The 17390-nt window shown below is 41.9% G+C and overlaps 1 protein-coding gene across 5 annotated transcripts in view; it reads left to right on the top strand.

Annotated features, from left to right (window-relative positions):
• The first annotated feature begins 1042 nt into the window (after positions 1-1042).
• Positions 1043-17390, top strand: part of PLEKHA1 (pleckstrin homology domain containing A1) — a 60402-nt gene continuing 44054 nt past the window's right edge. For 4 of the 5 annotated variants that reach the window (XM_054982296.1, XM_054982301.1, XM_054982299.1 and 1 more), the window contains exon 1: positions 1043-1119. The gene's annotated coding sequence lies outside the window, so the exon portion shown is untranslated. Of the gene's footprint in view, positions 1120-12566; positions 12615-17390 lie in introns of those variants that run through there. The other variant, XM_054982297.1, reaches the window with a different exon arrangement.

The raw sequence follows: 17390 nt of genomic DNA on the forward strand, positions 1-17390 counted from the left end.
TTCCAGCATGGAGCTTGTCTTTCCAGTCCCTTCTGTCACACCCAGGGGCCGTCATTGCACTCAGGGGCCTGTCAATCCAGTCCCAGGACAGTCTATCTGGGCCCAGACACTTTCCTTCAAAATCCATTCCACGTTTTCTTTGCACCTTTTTTTTTTGCTCTAATGTGTTTCAATGGAGCCCATGTAAGCCAATGGGCATTCCAGGTTCCCGTTATTTCCAATGGGCATTGAAGCCTCTCCCACTATTTTCAATGGGCAATCCTGTCATTCGTTTTAGTACATCCCCTAAGACATACAGCACCCGACTGTTCTGTCCACTTCCCATCCCTGATGGTTCAGTACAACTTTAGTCCTATCTTTATATGCGTGTGTTTTTACAGCGCAATCCTAAACAGTTTCACCCTTTGTATCCAGCGAAATCAATGGGATTAGGAGAGTATAACTCTGTTTAGGATCAATCTGTAGTCATTTAAGCGTAAATAATAGCATTCACCCCTTACGGTCAGAGAAATGGTTATGCTCTACTTATTCTGTACCATTTTGTATTTTTCTCTTTAACTTTTCCTAGTAAAATCCCAACAAGATTTAACCGTAAGAACCCTTTTAAAAAAGGAACGCGTGAACTTTGTGCCTTTCCTGAAACAAAACCCCTCCTCCAATAAAGAGCAGCGTTGTAGAGATACGGCAGGTCCAAGCATGTACCCTTGAGTGCTGAGAGCTGTGAAATTGGGAATACAGATCCCAGAATGCAATGGCTTTCAAGTAATCGCGAGAAACAGAGAGATGCTCTAGACTACAAGTTCCAAGAACTTCTCGACAGAGAGGCCAATCTTCCAGGCTTTCCTTTAAACAATGCGGTTATGGGAACTGTAGTCCGTAGGGCCTATCTGGTTCTTACTGTAAGAGAGCTCGGCGCAGGCGCTTGGGTGCAAAAAGCAGTTCCTGTCGCTTACTGAGGCAACTAATAAAGTTTCTCCTGTGAGGAGGGGGAAGGGCAGCTCCAGCGCTGAGAGGAAAAGAGGGCGGGGCAGAGGAGGGGAGCGGTGAAGCTACGGCTGGTCCGGCTTGGTAGGCGCTTTGCTCTCAGGGGCTCCCACGTAGGAATTTGCTCGGATTTGAGTGAGTACTGGCCGCTCAAAGGAAGGGATGTGGACGGAGAAAGAGGGCGAGGTCCGGGCGGGAGAGTGTCGCTGCCCGGGGAGAGGCGCTCGGAGCTGAGGAAGGAGCATTTCGTGCGTGTCTCTGTGTGTAGTAATGTGGTTGGCTGGGCAGGGGTGGAGTCGAGAGGGTCCCGGCGGCGAGTGGGCGTCAGGAGGGGCTGAACGGCTGCGTGGGCGCCGCGGGGCGAAGGGCAGAAACAGCTGCGGGGGCAGAAAGCATAAGATGGGAGGGGAGAGGCGGGGCGGGGCGGGAATGGCAGGTCGCAGAAGGGGCAAGTGGGCTGGGCAGGCACGGGAGAATGGGGAGGAAACGGAGAAGGCAGCAGGATCCGAGTCCAGGGGCAGCTTCGAGACCAACGGGATCTCCAGGGCATGAGCCGCGGGGAGCCAGAGCTCCTGCTTCGACGCCTCCCTTCTTTGACTCTCCGAAGCTCAGCCCTGGAGATCTTGTTGGACTCTCAGCTGCCGCTGGACTTAGCCGCTGCTGTTCGGCTGCGCGGCTACCCACCTAAAACTATCGTCATTGATAAAGGTTTTTCTCCCCGTCCTCCCCAGGGGTATGGGTCGGTGCGCTTCTTGCAGAAGAGGGCCGCCGCCGCCATGCTCTGCTTCTCTGTTTCCCTGCTTGGCCGCGGTTAGGCACACGAGGTTGGGTTTGGGTCGGACCTCGTAGGACTCTCGTTAAGTTCGCTGAGCTGGGGATTGGGGAGGGAACGGTGGTAGCTGTGACCCCGAAGTACCTTAGGAGTGCAGAAGAGTTGGGGAAGGTGGGTGTGCAAGGAAGCTTTGGATGCGGGAATGAGGGATTCTAGGCACTGGGCATACTCTGACTGGCATTGGCTGTGCTGCTGTTGAAGGGTAGGAGTGCTGAAGAGGGTAACCGGTGATGGGAAGGATGAGTGTGATGTGCTGGGGAATACCTGGTTAAGGAGAGTTTTCAGGAAAGACTGTACTCTATTTGCATAGCTGTGAAGCATGCAGCATTTTCTCTGAAATGTCCACCTACTTTTCGACTAGGACTTTCAAAGTGACTTTTTGCCTTGGGGAAAACTTAGCAGGGCATAGTATAATTAACCTGGTAAGCATTTGAGCCTGTGCACCATCCCCAGTGGTCAGGGTCTGATTTTGTTACCAAGTAGTTCAGAGCTTGATGCTATGTACACTCAAAATTTATCTGACTGGAACCACAGAGTGACTTTTGTTGTGGTTGCAACAGTGTCCTTGGTGAGAGTAAACTTTCTGAGTAGGTTTTCAGAGAATTGGGGACCCAAATTAGGGTGTCTAATCTGAAGCTGTTCTTAAATTACAACAAGAAGAGCTGTTCTCATTAAAATAGGATTTAGTTCCTAGTGTAAACTTAAAGTCTACTGGTATTTTACTTTATTAGTTTACTTTGTTTATATCTCATCTTCATCCCCAGTGGGGATCCAAGGTAGCTGGCTAGCATCTAAAGAAAGGTACCAAAACTTCTTCACTAGGATAATTTTATGCTTGTCAAATTTGATTTTGATTCTGCGGTCAAAGGATGCTAATATAGTAAGTTTTTCTCATTTTGCTGGATTCAAATATAGATTCAGAGAGCCAGTTTGGTGTAGTGGTTAAGAGCACGGGACTCTAATCTGGAGAGCCGGGTTTGATTCCCCACTCCTCCACAAAGCCAGCTGGGTGACCTTGGGCGAGTCACAGTTCTCTTGAGCTCTCTTAGCCCCACCCACCTCACAGGGTGATTGTTGTGGGGTAATAATAACACTTTGTAAACCGCTCTGAGTGGGCATTAAGTTGTCCTGAAGGGCGGTATTATAAATCGAATGTTATTATTATTATTCAAAAATGTAAAATAAGAGCTGAGGTATGCAGTATTACAGTTTTCCAGAAACATTGAAAATGAATATTGATTGTATTGTATGGAAAACTTCACACGTTTTGCTAACGTTTAACATGTTAACATTTCATGTCTATGCAAAGCAGTGAGAGTAATAACTACTGAGGTTTGGGGCTTTATGTCTATGTTGGTGAAGTCGCCAGGTATTACTTAATAAGCTGAAAAGTTCAAGGTACCTAGGCTGGTTCCTACACAGCTTGTGGGTTAGGCCTATGCCATTAGTCAGTCCCCCTTGCCCCTTTCTAGTCTGATCCCACAAAGAGTTTTTTGTTTGCAGTCTGGGTGTTACTGACAAGCAGGAATTTTGAAAAAAAAATAGAGCTCTAATGGGAGATAAAATAACCATGAGAGTAAAACATTGTGAATTACAATTATTATAGTAGGATTTGACATCAGTGGCACCTTGAGACCAACAAGATTTTCAGAGTGTAAACTTTTGAGAGTCAGAGCTCCCTTCTTCAGACTTGAGTAGAAATGAAGATCCCTGAGCCTTTATATCCCAGCCAAATGTAGGTGGGGTGTTACAAGAGAGGGCATCAGAATGTAAAGGTAAAGTGCAGCTGACATAGAGCAGAAGTTAACATCTGTAGTGAAATAAGAATTCTAAGTCTCTGTTCATCCCAGGCTGGGAGTCTATTGTTCTGAATTTGTGAATAAATTCTATTTTAGCAATCTCATGTTGTAATCTCCCCTTGAAGTTTCTCTGTTTGAGGACAGCCACTTTTAGGTCTGCAGTGGAATGTCCTGGAAAATTAAAGTGTTTTTCCTCTGATTTTTGGGTGTAGTGAGTTCCAAACTCAGTTTTATGTTCCTTTATTCTTTTGCAGAGGGACTGACCTGTTTTTCCAATATTGAGAGTAGAAGGACATTGCTGACATTTGATGGGGTATATAACATTGGAATATGAACAAGTGAATGAACCCGAGATGGTGTAACTGGTGTTGTTAAGTCCCATGATGGTGCTGTCAGAGTAAATATGGGGACAGAGTTGGCATCTTGGTTTATTGCAGGCTGTGGTCCCAGAGTCTGTGTCAGTACTGAGAAGTGCATTATTATAAGTGAGAAGTTGTTTAAGGTTAGGGGGCTATCTGTGGAGAAGAATAGGATTGCCTGCCGATGCTTGTGAGAGAAGAGTATCATTGTCCAGCATAGGTTGCAAGTCACTAATGAAACGTTGGAATAATTTAATTTGATAGCTGTATGTGACCACCAGTGGTGTTATTGTTGTTTCGTTTGAGTCTGTCTTGCGGCAGGTTATCCCTTGGTGGGTGGGTACTGTAGTTCTAGGTGGGTACTGTAGTTCTAAAAATGTCTGTTGTAAATCCTGCAGGTGAGAATCTCTCTGAGAGATTGGAACAGATGTGGTTGTAGCATAGAGCTTGGCTGTAGATGATGGATTGTTTGGTGTGTTTAGGATGTTGACTGGAGGCATGTAGATATATTTGCTGATTGGGAGGTTTCCAGTATAATGTAGTTCTTAAGCATTTGCCATGTATTTGTACAGTGGTGTCTAGAAAATGTACTTCCTGTGTGGATTGATCCATGATCAGGTTGATGGGGTGTGTGTGGAAGTTGCTGAAGGCCTGGTGTAGTTTCTTTCCCATATGGGATATAAAGGCTCAGAGATCTGCATTCCTACTCTTGTCTGAAGAAGAGAGCTTTGATTCTCAAAAGCTTATATTCTGAAAATCTTGTTGGACTCTAGGATGCCACTGGACACAAATCCTGCTGTTCTCCTGCAGGCCAACATGGCTACCCACTGAAACTGGAATGGAGAATGCCCTCAAGTCATAGCTGACTTACGGCAACCCCTGGTGGGATTTTCATGGCAAGAGACTAACAGAGGTGGTTTGCCATTGCCTGCCTCTGTAACCCTGGCGTTCATGGGAGGTCTCCCAACCAGTTACTAACCAAGGCTGACCCTGCTTAGCTTCTGAGATCTGATGGGCTATCCAGGTCAGGGTGCCCACAGAAACTACAATTACTATAATCTTTAGAATCGTGACAGTTTTGCAGAAAAGAGAGCCAGTTTGGTGTAGAGGTTAAAAGCGCTGGACTCTAATCTGGAGAACCAGGTTTGATTCCCCGCACCTCCACTTGAAGCCAGCTGGGTGACCTTGGGTCAGTCACAGCTTCTAGGAGCTCTCTCAGCCCCTCCCACCTCACAGGGTGTTTGTTGTAGGGATAACAACAACAAGAACAACATTCGATTTATATACCGCCCTTCAGGACAACTTAATGCCCACTCAGAGCGGTTTGCAAAGTTAAGTCATTATTATCCCCACAAAGTAAGTCATTATTATCCCCATAATAATGGCATACTTTGTAAACCGCTCTGAGTGGGTGGTTAAGTCATCCTGAAGGGCGGTATATAAATCGAATGTTATTATTATTAATTAAGGAACTATCTGGCCTTGTGATCCTTGCCTAATTATGAATATATGTAATGAAAGAATTATGTAATAGCACTTTCTTTTAATATGTATTTAACAGTGACACATTATGTCAACTGCTGCTCAGCTTTATGTACTGTTCAAAGTAGAAATTAATCACGAGGCAACATTGTTCAGCTATTTAAATCAATGTGAAAAGTGTTAAGATGAAGGTAACTTTTCTTACATGATTTTTTTCCATTCAAGTAAGAAATTTCTCGAGGTGGTGTTTTGCCAGTATAATCTACGTGGACCTATGATTGTCCTCCTGCAATGGTATGCATCTGGTGGAAGATGTAGAAGTAGAGTGCTCATTTTCAGAAAGCTTAAGATTTCCATCTGTCGGGCAGAGGAGGCTTAAGGCAGTTCCTTGCCAGAGCATGTCATATGTATGAATCTGGATGTCTTCTAAATCTTTGTGGCTTGTATTCTAAAATTAACCTGCTTAGTTTCATTTGTTGGCCTTCCTAGTTAAAAGGTTTGTTCATGTTTAATACATTGATTTTCCACTCTTCCCCGTCTATTAAGACTAGGGTAAAGAAGTGGTATAGAAATGAATTAATATTTTAACTAACTAAAACAGATTCAGTATGGTTTATCTGAAAGACCATTGACTAAGTAATTGCTTGTAATATTGTGGGCACATTCATAGGAGGTGTTTGTAATGTGTTTGCTGCATTATTTAAAACTGTAGCCTTGCTAAAGATGAAGGGAGAGCAGGTTGCTCAGTGGAGAGGGGAAGACTAGGAGCTACCTTCCCTTTCCATTGTGTTTGTACCTCAAACGATCTGATTCAGTAGTACTATTTTTTGCCTCTATCCATGCCATTTCGTATTCTTTTCTGGTATACCTGGACTGTGAGGTTCTGAATGGGGAGAAGATGGTGGGATCCAACGTAGCATTCTTAACACTGAGGTGCGAAGGTTTCATGGACCAGTTCTGTGCTTCTGTGCTTAATTGCTTACAGCATCTTCACAGCTCAGATTCTCTGGGCTGGTTGTCATCAGAGCACCTATGGGCTTCAGGCTGCCATTTTATAGCTGCTGAAGCTGGGTCACCTTCTGAGCCCCTCTCTTCCTGTCAAGTATGTGGAAGGAGAAGGGAAGAGCATGTCTGCCACTGTAGAAAGAGGATGGTACGTGGCATTTAACTCCAGTTAAACTACACTATGTAAATTCTAAATTTTCACCTTTATGCTGGAAGTCTTGCGGAAAACTAGGATCATATTTGCACTGCTGGTGGTCATGCCCAAAGGTAAACATATTTTGACGACTGATATTTCATCAGATTTATATTATTACCGGATACAAGGTACCTAAAAATCTTATAACAGTTCTGTTAAATTACTGGTTTGATTCAGATATACCCCAAATCAGGCAAGATTTGATATCTAGTTGCCAAAATAGTGATTGCATCTAAGTGGAAAAGTCCTGATCTCCCATCTCTGCACCAATGGTATAATAGGTTATGGGAGTATATTTAATCTTTGACAAAATCTCTGACACAATTATTTTGGTAGAGAATCCTAATTCTCATTCCAACTTATATGAGAAATGGTATCCATTAATCGCAAGCATGTCAAATAATGCTACAGACCCTGAATATTCTAGGAGTCTTAAAGTCTATGAAATCTTATTGTACTGTTGAAATTTAATGCATAAAAATCTCCCTCATTGTAACAATGAACGTACCTAAGCATGTTATACTAAATACTATGTATTAATCTACATTTTCATTGAGATGTTAGTGTGTGTTTCTGGCAGCTAATGATGTATGTTTGTATATTTTTCTAGTTAAAATAAAGTTTATTAAAATTAAAAAAGAGAGGCTGGTTTCTTTCCTACCCTTGAGTAGGGTTGGGGAAAGAAAGAATTCTGGTGCTTATTATGTGTGCCAGGAACATGCCTACCCCATTCCTGGGTCAAGGGCAATGTGAATAGTGACTAGCTTGTTACTTGCTATGGGGGTGGGATAAGTCATCTTGGCATTTGGTTTGTGCTACAGCAATGCATTTTCCCCAGCTGGTGGGATAGGAGTGGTGCTTTATTATGTAATTCTGATTCTTCCCTTCTCTGTGAAGAATGTTTTGTTATCAAAGTCCTCGAAGGCCTTAAAGGGCTTTAAAAACTAAGCTTTAATTTAGGGAGCTCAGCAGTGAGTTCCAACACAGCCTTGCAACCAGGCAGGGCTGGTCTGGGAAGCTAGGTAGCCTCTCCCCTTGTATCCTAGCAACTTGACCCTGCCTGTAGCAAAGAGGAGGTGCTATTCCAGATGTAAAAACTGCCTCTCCCTGACAGGAGATCTTGTTTATGCCTATTTAGGTTAGTTGAGTATCTGTGGATATGTTTCAATACAAACATTGCATTTGGTCCTTCCGTAGCAATTGAACGATTATTATTCATAACATTAGATATCTCCATAATGGTAACACAATTGTATGTGTTTGCATTTATTTATTTATATCCCACTTTTCTTCCCAGTTGCAACTCAAAGCAGCTTAGAACATCATTTCCTCCTCCAATCTCTATCAACCCTGTGAGGTAGATTAGGCTGAAAATATGCAGTGGGCCCAAGGTCACCTAACAAGCTTTCATGGTAGAAGCATGGCTTCAACCCCAAGTCTCCTAGGATCCTAGCATGACACTGTCTACTATGCCATGCTGGAATATGCAATCTAGCAATTTCAGCAGCATATGAAGGGCTTGTTCTCATTTCAGTATGGTCATTTTACTTTGAGGATGTGTCAAGCTAGCCATGTACCCAATCTTTTGAGCATGATGTCCAAGTGATCCTCTTCTTACTGTAGCTCTAGGCCAATTTAGGCAACAGCATGTAAACCAGTCTTTGGGCGTACAGATGTCTCTGGTATCCTATAGCACTTCTGGTTTCCAATAAATTATTGAATGTTGAATTCAGTGCAGAGGGACCAGCATATAGAACAGTGGTTTTCAAACATTCTAGACCAGAATTCTTTTCATTGTAAAGGAAGGAAACTATTGTGGTTTACTTTTTTAAAATAATAGGTTTAATTCAGCAACTTGTTAGCAGACTCTTTTCCTTGTTCTCCTCCCCACAACAGTCCTTTCTGAATTCAGTAAAGTCACCTCTTTGGGTAGTGGAACCCCTTTGGACTAGCAGCCACACGATTGAGTGGGGGGGCAGACTGTGTTGAGCATCACCAGTACATTTAAAAAGATAGAATGGTCTCATGTTTGTTTTTATTTATTTTATTTTTTTATTTATTTCAAATTTCTATTCCGCCTTCCCCTCGAGCGGGCTCAGGGCGGATAACAACATATTAAAATACAATTAAAAATTCATCTACATTAAAACAACAGTGTATTAATACACATTTAAAACAGGATTTAAAACAGGATGGTGGACAGCCTTCACAGGGAGGATTAAGATTTTATACACCCCTTTTTTTCAGACTGGCGGAGACCCAGCCTCAGCCATATGCCTGGCGGAACAACTCTTGTCTTGCAGGCCCAGCTAAAGGATAGTAGGTCCTGCCTGGCCCTAATTTCAGCAGACAGAGTGTTCTACCAGGTGGGAGCCAGGACCAAAAAGGCCCTGGCTCTAGTTGAGGCTAGGTGGGCCTCCTTGGGGCCAGAGACCACCAACAGCTGTTTGTCCCCTGATCGAAGTGTCCTCAGGGGAATATATGGGGAGAGACGGTCCTATAGATACGCCAGTCCCAGTCTGCTTGGGGAAATGAATTTGGTGTTGAAATATAGCATAGTATATAAATCTTAATGGTTGGGTGATTCCATGCAGGTTTGCAGTCCATGTTGTGGATGCCATTATGATTGAGGCAAGACATTTTTAAATAACTTGTGGTGCCCACTCTATCTGTTGTAGTTCGTGTGTTGGTGCCACCATTTGGTAACCCATTGTACCCGGAAGTATACATGGATATTATTAGGTTTTATGGCAATGAGTTTATGTTTAGAGACTCTATGCAGTGCAGCGTCTTATTAATTTTGCTTAAACACTCATATTAAAGCTTTAATTAGCTTCAAATTCTAAGCCAATGAAATAAATGAGATTCAGTGTGGTGTAACCATGTTAAACTAACCTGGGAGACCTGGATTTGAATCCTCTCTCAGCGACTGAAGCTTGCTGGTTGACCTTGTGGCAGTCAAACATTCTCAGCCTAACTTACTATTTCACAGGGTTGTTGTGAGATGGAGGAGAGGAAAATGATGCAAGCTGCTTTGGGTCCCCATTGGAGAGAAAAGCATGGTATAAATTAAGTAAATAAAAAGGTAATATGGAAGGGGAGTCTTGTAATCAAATCTGTAGTAAACTGTCCTTTAGTTTGACATATCCTGCCAGTTATTGATGAATTGAATCTATACGCACATACTTTCATCCTGGCTGTTTCCAGACATCCCAGGTTGCTCCTCTTTCATTGGCCCTAACTCATTATAAAATATTACCTTCCCTCCTATCAGATTTTTAGTGAGCTAAACAAGCCTGTTCCTTGAGATGGAGTGTAACAGCCAGTAGGAAGCACAGTCCCCCTCTTTTCTCTTAAGCTTTTTTCCTGAGCAGTGCTTTGGTCTTGTATTGCTGATGTTCCAACAATGCGAATATTATAAAACTGGTCAAATATTGTGAAAGGATTGCATATTTGAAACGTTCTGTGATGCAAGAATTCCGTTATTTTTGATGACAAATCTTTTTAATAGAAGCATTATCTCATCTGAGAAGGGCAGGAGTGAAAGAATATTGCACCTCTGCCCTGCAGAATATGGGGTTACTTAGGTGTGTCGTGTGTACTCTCCCTTACCGCTTTGAAATAGGTATCCCATATTCTGCTGTATAACTGCAGCTGTATCTTAAAACTAAATTTTGTCTCTTGTCGTTGCTGTGTTTGTTTCATTTAATTGAAAATAAGGTTTATGTTTGCGCTGTTCCTATGGTTTCAAATAACAACTAAAGAGAAATGTTTAATCTATTGAATATTGTTGACGCACACTTGCTTAACTTTACTGGCAAGAAATAATAAAGTCACTATTTTTTTTGCTTGGATTTATGTATTTAGAATGAATCTTTCTATTATGTGCGTGTGTGTTTTAGGTGCCATGAAGTCGCCTCCAACCTATGGCAACCTATGAATGAAAGACTTCCAAAATGTCCTATCATTAACAGACTTGCTCAGATCTTGCAAACTGGAGGACGTGGCTTCTTTTATTGAATCCAGCCATCTTGCTTTGGGTGCTCCTCTTTTCCTACTGTCTTCAACTTTTCCTAGGGTTATTGACTTTTCCAGAATGTCTTGTATTCTCATGATGTGACCAAAATACGATAGCCTCAGATTTGTCATTTTAGCTTCTAGAGAGAATATAGGCTTGATGTAGTCTAGAACCCACTTATTTGTCTTTTGGGCCACCCATGGTATCCACAAAACTTTCCTCCAGCACCACATTTCAGATGAATCAGTTTTCTTCCTGTCAGCTTTCTTCATTGTCCAACATTCATATCCATAGGTAGTAATGGGGAATACCATAGTTTGGATTATCTTGATCTTGGTCCCCAGAGAGACATCCTTATCTTTAAGAATCTTTTCTAATTCCCTCACAGCTGCTCTTCCAAGTCTCAATCTTCTTCTAATTTCTTGGTTGCAGTCCCCCTTTTGGTTGATAATTGAGCCAAGGAATAGGAAACCTTGAACCATTTTAATTTATTGTCAGCTTTAAAATTGCATAATTCCTCAGTAATCCTTACTTTTGTCGTCCTGTTGTTTAGCTAATTGACAATATTGGCTGTATTTAACTGAAATAGTGGCCACGCCTATTACCTAGAGGTCCTTCTGTTAAGCCTGCAGGCACTTTTGGAATTTTGATAACAAATAGTGGCTGCTGCCACAAAATGGCTGCCATGGGAGCCATTGACTCATAACCACAACCCTTCCCCATATATGTATTTCAAATAATGTTTCAATTAAATAGAAAGTTCAGGGGAGAATTGAATATCTCACTTGTTATAGGTAGCCAAAAAAGCTTTCAGGAAATGTTGTAATTAATTCAACTTATTAATGTTCTTTTAGATGTATAGATTTTAATGTTTGTATTTTGCTATGTTATTGGTTTTTAATGTCTGTATTTAATTCTAATATTGTATTATTGTTTTTAATGTTTATATTTTATATGTAAGTTGTAAACTGCCTCAAGCACCAGACGTGATGGAGAGACAGTATGTAAGTTGAATAAAGAAATAAAGAAATAAAAAACATGTTTCTCCAATTCAAATAAATTGTAGTGGGTAACCTTAGTTACCATCTGAAAGTTCTTGCAAGATTGGGGACTCTTAAGCAGATATCCAATTTATGCCAATGCTGGGAAGTCCATAAACCTGAGTATAATATAATAGGTTATATTCTGTGTGTGTGTGTGGGAGAAGAGGGTATTCTAGATGTGGCAGATCTAGGTAGTGGAATATGTTTTCCAAGGAGACCATAAATCATCCTCTTCTTTCCTGGTTTCTTTCAGCTCTTCTTATATTTATTTGCACATTCCATAGTGAGGGTCCTCTTTCCTTCCATTTCTTTCTGCAGGTGGTGGGGTTATTTATTTTATTTATTTGTGACCAGGTAGTTTTAGGCAAACAGGTTATTAATAGAGACAAAGGAAACCAATCTGTGAACTCAGGCACCTGTTATCCTTTTAGTCTGAGGCTGCTGCTGGACTTGTAGGAAGTGGTGAATTTGCTTCCCCCACTGCCACTCAGCAGCACCACCACAATGTTTTCATCTTTCCATTACCTTTAGTATAGCTGGCTGAAGAAGTGGTATAGGAAAGGTTAATAACAGAAAAGTAATGGGAAAGCTGACAAATGAAAGAATATGAATAGGGAAGAGGACAAAGAAAAGAAGGAACTTGAACAGAGAGAAGGAAGGAGTATGGAAGGGGTCAGGAAGTGAGACAGAAAATGGATGCCAGGAAGCACATTGTTAGGTGTCACCTTGGAGATCACTGATACTATGTGCCACTCTGTTATATTGCTGAACCACACCCTGTGTGCTGTCTACTGTACAAGTAAGGCTGTGAATTCAGCCAAGTGCTGGACTCAGAATTATTTGTGCCAATTGAACTTGGAATGTGTACGTAGTTATTAAAGTAGGATCAATAACTTGTAAGTATTGAAGGATTTTTAACTATTGTGAATGCAGTGAACATTGAATTCAGGAAGTGCAGAAATAGCCTGCTGTGGGATAGGTGAGGATGAGATTAGGTAAAATGTTGAGAATCACTTAACCTTTCGTATCTCTACTTTGCTGTTTTGGTTTAATAGCGGAGAGAGTAGAGAACACAAATTTGACAGTGCCATGCTGCTGTTTATGGATTGTAGCTGCACACCTTTTAGTCTGCTTTCTGAGCTTTTGAGCTCTGACATGGAAATAGGGTTATAGTTCTATTGAACCTGTATTGTACAGTTTTCCCAGCGTCAAACCTTAAGGGCCAGAACTGCAGCTTTTGCAAAAGATCAGTTATCCTGTCCCAGAATAAGATCATGTCAACATGTTGTTTCTCCTAACTTTCAGCATATGGAAATGAAATTCGTAGGCTATATGATTGTTGATATGCAGCAATTGGAATGATTTCTCCCTTACTACAACTATCATCCACTAATCCGGTATTGATAAACATATGTGTAAATGTAATGTAGAAGTGAGGGGAAGCTCAATGCAACACATTAATTCTCTTTCTAATTTTAATTTAGTTCCATAAAAGTTGGTGGAGTGATGATATTCTTGAATGATGATATTACTCTGAATGTAGGGACAGGAGGTCGCCTTGTACACCTTTTTACTACTATGCATGTGTATATGTATGCACACTTCAGTTTCTGTTGGGAAGATGACAATATATTTTTCAGTATGGGCACTATGCAGATATCTGTTATAATCACTGAAATGTATACACAGAGCTGGCTATATTTATGAAAGTTTTGACTTTTCAAAGTACAGCTTGAAGCTGCATGAAAACTTACAAAACCAATTTTACCATAGGTCACGCATTTGGGCATAAAAATTAACATGTGTACTATGGGGAGGGGAGAAGGTGAAAGCTGTGCTTGTCAGGATGCCAAGTTTTCTTAAGATAAAAAATGGCCCTGCAATGATTTCTGCCCCCCCCCCATGTTACATGGTAATACTGAATGCATTCCCTTATTCTTAGTAGGTGAGATAGAGTATTTTAACATATTTCAGAGAGCAGTCTTCAGTTTTGTTTTTAGCATTTTAGCAGTTCTTCCATAAGATCCAGCTTTTCTCACTGATCTTTATAGATTACAGTAACCAGAGGTATGTATTTGGTGGTGCCACTATGTGTGGTAAGGTCTACTGTTTCAGTAGATGATCAGCAGGGGAAGCTGGGCTATACTGTTGATAAGGCTAGGCCGAGATTCTCCAGCATGGATGGTTGTTTTGTTTTGTTCATTCTATACTTTCTCTTTTTTGTGATTTACAGTACTTCCTCTGGCCCCTGCCAACCTTTTCAGAAAGTGGGTGGGACCATTGTAAGGCAGAGCTTGTTATTAGTTGTCCTTTTTCAAACAAAAGGGCTTTCCATGGTCTCTCTTCTCTTTTTCCCTTTCTTATCCCCAGGCTTTCCTTCCTTTTTTCCTTATTTTCCAGTCTCTCCTCCCGCCCCCCCCCCCCCCCGATTTTCCTTCATTCACTTTTGCAAAGTGAGGAGGCAGGTATTGCATTTGGCTTTGTGTCTTGGGGCAGCCATTTTGGATTTGGCTTCACCTTCTGCCAGAGCTATTTTGGGATGGCACTCATTACACCCCATCAAAATTCCTAAGATGGCTGCAGGTTCAAAAATATTGAGTACCCCAGGGGTATTGAGTTGTTTTGTTTCTAATTGCATGAAGTGTTTTCATGATAATTAAAATATTTTCCCCATATCTGCCTTGGAGTTGGATCTGGAAAAAATAGGTACTTCAGGAATATGAAATTTCTTCTATACCACAAGACCACATGTAATATTGTTTGAGAATAAATTTCTTCTTGAGGAAACAATTTTAAGTTAGGTAAAAGGATTGTATCTGTATGAAATAAGTAGTATACTTTTGTACACAGCTGCTTATGAAAATTCAAACTGTTGGCTCTAAAGGATGAAAATCTGACTACCTTTGCTTTATCTTAGACCCGGGTCCCCAATCCTGGGAGTGGTGATCACTGCCCCAAAATGGAGCCAAACCCAAAGTGGATACCACAGGTAGTGGTACCAAACTTATTTATTTACATTTACAAATAAATACATAAAAAACACTAGTAACAATCATGTGAATGCAGCATGAAAAACATGTTAAGCCAGCTCACATCACACCCTAAGTCTCAGCAACCTCAAGATCCACTGGGCAGGGTGGCTATGATTTAGTCAACACAGTGTTGGGGTACAGATCCCCGCACTGAGAGGGGCCAGTTGGGTGATTTGTCTGTCTCAACCCCCATAAGCCTGAGGAACATCTTCATCTTACAGGCCTGGCAAAATGTTAGCAGGACTTGTGGAGGCTGGGTCTCCACAGACAGAGAGTTCCTTCAGGTAGGTGCCAAGACTGAAAAAAGCCTTGGCTCTGGTTGAAGCAAGGTGAACCTCCTTAGGGCCAGGAATCACCAGCAGCTGTTTGTCTGCTGATCAGAGCAGCCTCCGTGGAATATAGGGTAAGAATGGAATACCTCCCTCTTCCCATCTCCAGGGAAGAAGGAAAGCTTGAATGGAACCACACACTGACTAAGGGGAGCCCAGGTGCTTTACCAATCCTTCTGATCCTCCAGTGGAAAACCCTTTAATTTGAATTAGGCAACCATTAACAAACACTGCTTTACAATGATTCCACCCACCTTCTGAAAAGATTGGTGGATGCCATGACATGGTACCACATTGGGGAATTCTTAGACTATGCAAGGTATCCATAGGCTAGTCTGACTAGATGATTCTGAATACTTGTTATATCACTTCAACGCTGAGACAAAAAACCTCTTTTGACAAATGGTATAATTGTACCTCCACAGACCAGTGCATTCTCCAACAGTTTCAAAATAGGTATTGGCTGCTTAAGATTATCAAATGTCTTCTGTGTATCCTCTCAATACCTATATTTTTATTGATGCTACAAATCAGAGAGTATATTGCTTCACTTTTGAACAAATTGTACTAGAACTTTACAGGTTCCAGATTGCTCAGAAGCAAGTTGATTTTTCAGAAAAATGTATTGGGAGGGTTGTTCTGTAAACTGTTGGTACGCAAACGGTTTGGCTTTTTCATGTTTGTTAACAGATCCAGTTTTACACTTAAGCACTTGCCCATGTATACACATTCAGTCTCAACAGATGTGCACATATAGATATGCCATTCTTACTCTAGTCATGTATCTTGCTTCTGGCTGTATATTCTAGTTTGTCATTCTTACAGAAGGTTTTCCTGGCACTAGAACAGGAAGAACTGGAGAGTAGCCTTGCTGGAATAATTTATTTAACTTTCCAGGTCTGTCTAGCCAATACATTTTAAGATTTTGATTATAATTTAAAGTCTTCCTTATGTCAGAAGAGGCTGGTATCTACATATCTTGCCATTTTCAAGTTTAACTACAAAAATATCTTCTGACCTATAAAAATAAACAGAGTAGGGTTGCCAGGCTCCCCAGTGGGACCCAACTCCTACCTTTTACTTTTCTCTTTCATTCGGGAACATTGCACGCACACTCCTAGCTAGCATGATGACATCACTTCCAGGAAGTGATGTCATTGCGTGGGTCACGGGCTGCCTGGGAGTGCTCCCGTGCTCCACAGGGGGCCGAATCAGGCCACTGTGGAGTGTGGCAGCACTCCCATGCTACGCAGTGGCTTGATTCGGCCTGAATCTGGGCCAATTTGGCCAGAATTGGGCCACTATGGAGTGTGGCAGCACTCTTGTGCTATGCAGTGGCCCAATTCGGGCTGAATCAGCCTGAATCTGGCTGCTCTGGAGATCGGGAGTGCTCCCACACTCCACAGCGGCCCAGTTTGGCTAGAATCTGGCCCTATTCGGGCAGAATTGGGCAGCTGTGGCACACAGAAGCATGCCACACCACCCAGGGGTGTGCCACAGGAGGCACGTTCCCTCCTGCTTGTCCAGGCAAATGTGGGTGAGGGGTGGAGGGTGGGAGTGCGGGATCCCCAGCCACTGGTGCGGGACTTGCATCCTCAACTTAGAGTAATAAAAATACTACCATAAAAATAACAGCCATGTGTGCGTCAAAATAAATTATGAAAAACAAGAATTATTGGACATACTACAGTTAAAGAGAGAGATATACACTTCGTATAAAATAGGGTGCCAAGCTTTCATAAAGTTTTGTCGAAGGCTTTCACGGCCGGAGAACGATGGTTGTTGTGGATTTTCCGGGCTGTATTGCCGTGGTCTTGGCATTGTAGTTCCTGACGTTTCGCCAGCAGCTGTGGCTGGCATCTTCAGAGGTGTAGCACCAAAAGACAGAGATCTCTCAGTGTCACAGTCAGTGTGACACTGAGAGATCTCTGTCTTTTGGTGCTACACCTCTGAAGATGCCAGCCACAGCTGCTGGCGAAACGTCAGGAACTACAATGCCAAGACCACGGCAATACAGCCCGGAAAACCCACAACAACCATCGTTTCATAAAGTTTGTCTTGCCATTTTCTAATCTGCGTTACTGTCTTCTAGCATGTTGAGTAAATCTAATTTGCACTTTATTTTGAAGCATGATGCATTTTTCTGCAAGCACGTTTATATTTGAATCAAAGAATTATAATACAAGTTTTAATGCATTTTATTATTGATCAAATATATAACATCATTAGTATGGCAAGAGGCAGATTGGAAGTAAACAGTCGTGTACTATTTTCTGTGAAATGTTTGTTTTTATAATTTTCTTGAATGCTC

This window comes from Eublepharis macularius, chromosome 6 (assembly GCF_028583425.1).
Source record: "Eublepharis macularius isolate TG4126 chromosome 6, MPM_Emac_v1.0, whole genome shotgun sequence".
Lineage (NCBI taxonomy): Eukaryota > Metazoa > Chordata > Lepidosauria > Squamata > Eublepharidae > Eublepharis > Eublepharis macularius.